Genomic DNA, 6,048 nt, shown 5'->3' with positions numbered 1-6,048 from the left:
CACGATACGACCACTCAAAACTGGTGGAGGATGCGATAGATCTGATCGGGAGCTGGTCGAGGAACCGGTCGAGGAGCACGACCACCTGCTCGGAGTTGGTCGAGGAGCGTGACCACATGCGTGGGGCTGATCGCGGATCTAATCGAGAAGCTGCTCGAGGAGTTTGATGCGCACAATGTCAGATTGGTATACTCCAACTCTTCTTCAGCTGCACTACGTGTCGAGCGGTAACGATCTATGATCTCCTACTAGCATGATTTTCTGAATGAATGCGGTAGAAAATTTTTGTTTTAGGCTAGCGTAGCCTGCCTGTTGCTCAACAGATTTAAGTTTAAATTTTGGAAAAAGGCTAAAATCTTTTTTTTTTATAAAATTAAAATCCAATTGACATAGGTTATATTTATCAATCTTGTATTCATACTTTTATTAAGCACCTAGGGTTTTCTCTGGTTTTATTTGAATTTATTTGTGGCTTTAGATTTGAATTTCCTTATTTTAGTTTGAATTTCAAAAGAGTTTGGAAAAGGGAATGGAAAAGAAAAAGAGAAAAACCCTTCTCGAGCCGCCCTCCCTCCCTTCTCTCCTCTCGGCCCAGCCGGCCAGCCCGCTTGTTCCCCCCCACCAGCTCTCTCACCTGTCTCGATCGTGCCTCAGCCGGCCTTGCCGCACGCGCTGCTTCGCCAGCCCGCCCGCACGCGAAGGCACTCTACGCCGTGCCATTTTCCACTACATGTCGCCATGTGGGTCCCACCAGTCGGAGTCATCATCTCCGAGTTGAGTTTGTCGCACCGCTGCCGTGTTCGAATCCAAATCCGCCTCCATCCGAGAGTTCCAGGCCTCCCCGTGTCCCGAGCCCACCTATATATATGTGCCGTCCCTCCTCGATCTATTCCCATGCCAAAATCACCGAGTTCCAAAGCCTCTCATCGAGATCCATCGCGTCACTGCCGCCATAACCACTACCCTCGGCTGAGCATGCTGCCCCGTCACCCTAGTGCCATACACCCTCACACGAGGCCACCAGAAGACTCGCTACCCTCGCCGAAGCTCAAGCCACTGTCGCCTTCGGCTTTTAGTCTCCAGAGCCACCATCTTGACGAGATCCGAACCCCTCCACCGCCTCCTCCATTGACAACCTCCCTCCAGTGCTGCTCCACCCTCGGTAAGTGCCAAAACTAGATCCCCTTAAGATTCTCATCGTAGTCCACCGCTCGTCGTCGCCGTCGGTGAGCCGGAACACGTTTCCGACGGAAGTGCCGCCATTTCCTCCTTGGCGCTGCCATGCCCTTCCTCTTTGGCAACCCCTTCCCCTCTGTGTCGTCCAATTTGATCTGCATGGCCCAGATTAGATCCCACTCGTAGCTAGTCACCACGTGTCGCCTCTTTAACCAAGTCAGCGCCTTGGCCACGTCACCCTGCCATATTGGTGCCACGTGTGCGCCAAGCCAGCAGTTCTGCCTACATTTCAGTCCACATCTTAGCCCAGTCAGCCTCTGAGCAATAAATAGGATTTTTAGTATAAAAATAATTCCAAATAATCCTGATAATTGGTAATTTTGCAAATAAAACCCTTGAACTTTCCTTTTTTTACATAAAAGCCCTCACTTTAGTCCCTAAACTTTTCCATGATTACAAATAGGTCCCTCTGTTTTACAAAAGGTCCCTAAACTTTCTGTTTATTTCAAACTAAGCCATTTTCTTTTTCAGATTAAACCCTAACCTTGTTTTTAGCATATCTTTATCGTCTTAACTCCTTTTTCAGCGTTTCTTATGCCGATAGATTCATTTTTCAGAGCTCTATCTTTCTATATAGGTTTTGTCTTATTTTTATTTTATTTTGTGTACTGTTCTTAGTGTATTTTTTGTGTGCATAATTGTGCAATTAGACAACAACACCCCGGATCAGTTTGAGGAACGTCAAGACCAGGAGTTAGAGTACACTAAGTAGCAGCAAGGAGAAGGCAAGTGTCCTTGATCATATTGTACCTATGTTTTCAAATGTTTTATTTTACAAATTGCATGCAATATCTATCAGTAAACCCTATTTTTCCCTTATCGTTCCTTGGAACCTAGATGGTTTATGGTTAGGTGTCTTTTGTGGGTAGAAATGCTTAGCCATGCTTTTAGGATATTGGAAAGTGTCGTAAACTTGACTAATGAACATATGCAATGATGATGGTTAATTTGTTAATGGTTTAGCAACATTGAACCTTAGGCCTTGAGCAAAGTGGTTATGGTGGTTATTGTGTTATGTTGTTGGTTTAGTTTTGCTCGAGTAACCTAAGTAAGGACTGGTTCGTGGAGCAACAATCCAAGAAGTAACGTACCAACCACGAGGTTGATATGGGCAAGACGTGAAATACTAGTTGGGGTTCTATCTAGTGTGTGTCGGGTCAGCACAAAAGGGGGCTTCTAGGTTCGAAGGTTCTTCTGTAATCCCTAGCGGTGAAACCTAGTGGGTAGGTGCATACTGTATTAGGCTCTGGTTAGTGGTATATGTCATACAGTGATTTCTTGGCGGCACACCACTACCGTGTGTTAAGTGTTTGCGCGACACGATAACATGAAATTGACTGACTCATGGGGAAAGATGGACAACCTCTGTAGAGAGTAAAATCTGATATATCAGCTGTGCTCACGATCATGGTTATGGTATGGTAGTAGTGGTGGTACTAGATGGTTATGGTTTGCAAGGTGGGTAAACTTGGGTAATAGTTATTGGGTAGTCTGGGTTATATTCACTTAATAATTATTTAATGCTTTTTAATTACATTATTGTTCATTACTTGAATTTATGCAAATATACCATACGTTAGCCTATTCTTATTGAAATCCTGCATGTCATTACTTTACCACACTTACTGAGTACTCCATGTACTCATCCTTGCTATCTCCCACAATACATATGCTGCTCAGTGGAGGACTCCAAAGATTTTCAAGATGATGACCTAGTATTGTAGGAGTGTGTTTTCCGATCATTGCCTATGGAGTTACTTGGTTATTGATGCTTTTGTTCCACTCCCGTCGTTTAGCTTCTATAGTTTAGCTAATATAGTTTTTTAGGTGAAGTCTTTAATGTAAGAGTTAATCGGTTGTAAGTTAAATTATTGTTTTTGTTACTTCACGTGTGATGTCTTTATGTGTGTTAAACTTCCTAGGCACACATAAGCCGCACTTGATTTTGTCCGTTAAAACCGGGTGTGACAGATGTGATATTAGAGTCATACTAATTGTAGGACCACAAGCCTAGTTAGAATGGTTGTCATTAAGGTTTCTCCTAGTTCATTTCAATCCATAGAAGCCTTTCTTAGTTCTTTCACTCGTCTCATGCTATCTTTTAAGGCTATTTCTTATATCATATCTTCTCCTTTATAGATGGTTCATCAACTGCTCACTGCTCGCAAGTCAACTGGAGGCCGTCCGCCCATTCTTTAGTGTGTTCCAACCGAAGAGGAGATTGATGATCCCACTTTCTTCAATATGGACCCCATTCCTGACGTCTATGAGAGTGATGGCCTTCACGCTGGTCACCTTCCTCGCTTACTGTGGAGAATACTTTCTGGACTTAGACATACGCAGAAGCCAGTCTACAGGGGAGTTAAGAAGCAATACTCTGGATATATAGAATGGAAGGTCGAAGTCACTATCTATGACTATGAGCGAAGCCAAGATGAAGATCTGGATGTTCATTGAGTTGTGGGCATTCACTCAGCAATGTCCCCAAGAGTAACCTTCACCGCTAGCGTTCGAGGTGTAGCACATCAAGCCATATCTCGTGTCCGTGATTAGTACAACAACAAGATGGTCGACTCTCCTTATGCCTTTTGTCCTTGAAGAACTCGTGGAAGTGATGAATCGTTCGTGAAGCACACATTTGAAGAAATACCCAAGGTACGTGAGCAAGTGGCACTCACCATGGCCTTGGAGGATGAGCTAAACTGCATCTTATGGGAGCTGGTAGATGTTCGTCATCACCTCACTTTTGTCACTTCACTTCTCAAGGATGAACAACGTGCCAACCAAGAAGAACTTGTTGAAGATGAAGCCTTGTCTATCCACTCACCTTCGCTCAAGAGAACCTGCCTCAATGCCCCTGCCATAGAAGAAGAAGGATCAGCCGATTCCTTCTCAGGATCCCGCACTAGAGAGGAGTTTCAGTAGTAGAGTCAGTCATGTAGTGCGAATATAACATAACCCAAATGATCCAAATATTACACCAAATACTAAGGTTGCCAGGTACTCCAAATAATACATAATACAACATGGTCAAAATATAACATCACATACTTAGGTTGTCCATTAACTCCAAATAGCACATAATATAACATTCTCCAAGTATTACAAACATAAGACACCATCCAATTATCAATACAACATGGAAATAGTAATCCCTTGCTTCAAATAATAGTCTCGTTCGAAGGGTTTTTTTCTTCTTCGCCTTGCGTACCGGGACACGCCTAACCTCCTTGCCTGACGCCAGAGTGTCCACCGAATATTTATCGCACTGCCCCCTCGAATGCGGACCTCCACATATCAAGCACTCCTTGCAGGGTTGTGCTCCCCCAGCATCGTCCATATCATTCCTGATACGCCGAGTTTTGCATCACCCCTTTATGTCGACCTTGCTGTTTGGATCTGGAATCCAATATGCACCATTTTTAGATGGGTTCATGAAATCTTTTACCGCCCACCACCCAAGCAACTCACCTGCCCAAGTGCTTTCTCCGGCTTCCTTGCGGTAGTACGGTGGCACAAAAAACTCTAACTCTATGTTGCTCTTCGCGCAACAAGCAAGAACATGAGAGCAAAGCAAATGCATCAGTGATGGCTTGTTGTAAGTGCACTGGCACTTGTTGTCCGCTGGCCACAACCTACATTCTATTGTAATTTCCTGCCTTCTGATACCCAGTCCACCTTTGTCATGCAACATCACCTTGAAGACGTGCTGACGGTTACCAACAACATGAACTCGCTCTTATCTTCTATGTAAGATGTTATCTTCTCCGTGTACACCCTTTGCGGGTTCCCTATATGTAGCTCGGCCTTACTGTAACACTCTCGGAGATACCGCTGTGTCCCACAAGTGACTCCATCACCAATTGCCACCAATGGCAGTGACCTATTCCCCTTCATTACCCAATTGTAAACCTCAATGAGGTTAGTTGTCATAATCCCATAACATGGATCATCAGTATCTGTAAGCAGTGCCCATTTCTCCAATGGTTCATGTCTAATCCAGTCAAAGAAACACTTAACCCTCCTTCCACCCTTCTTTCTCCTGGTCACACTCTGCGGCTCAAGTGGTAAAGGCTCTAGGCCCTCGGGCTCCTCCTCCCTTGGTACAACTGACTTATTCAAAACTTCATCCATGTGCTTACCGGTTAGTTTATCCAGCTCTTCCCACAGAGCATCAAACTTCCTCCTTTCATTTTGTTTGCACAACTTCTTTAAAAGATCCATCAACCTCTTGCTCCTGAATTGTTTGTAGAAGTTTGCTCCGAGATGCCGCATGCACCAACGGCTATGCAAATTTGGCCACGATAATACCCCATCCGCACCACTTTGTAATGTGTTGATAGTGTTCAACAAGCCTGCATGGCGATCATGGAGGACACACACGTTAGTCATATTACCAACAACACATATCTTTACCCACTACAAGAATCATGGCCAACTATCCGTAGACTCACGTTCTACGAATGCAAAAGCCAACGGCAGAACTTGGTTCTCTGCCTATGAGGAATGTCCCGTCAACGCACATCACCGGCCGATAATGTCAGAATGCCTCGATCATACCGCCGAATGACCAGAACGCCCGCTGAAGGACTCGATCTCCATTCTGATTCACGAAATCGTGAGTAGCAATACAGGTGCCTGAGTTCCTCCCATGTACCTCTAGCAATGAAGGTAGCTTATGGTATAAGTCCTTATATATGCCAAACCTCTTCTTTAACATCTTCTGTTTCACTTTCCATGCCATGTCGTACAAAATCCCGTACCCAAATTTGTTGTCGATAGCATTCATAATTCCAAACGGGGATATACTAG

Source organism: Phragmites australis, chromosome 9 (genome assembly GCF_958298935.1).
Source record: "Phragmites australis chromosome 9, lpPhrAust1.1, whole genome shotgun sequence".
Lineage (NCBI taxonomy): Eukaryota > Viridiplantae > Streptophyta > Magnoliopsida > Poales > Poaceae > Phragmites > Phragmites australis.
This window is presented reverse-complemented; position numbering follows the sequence as displayed.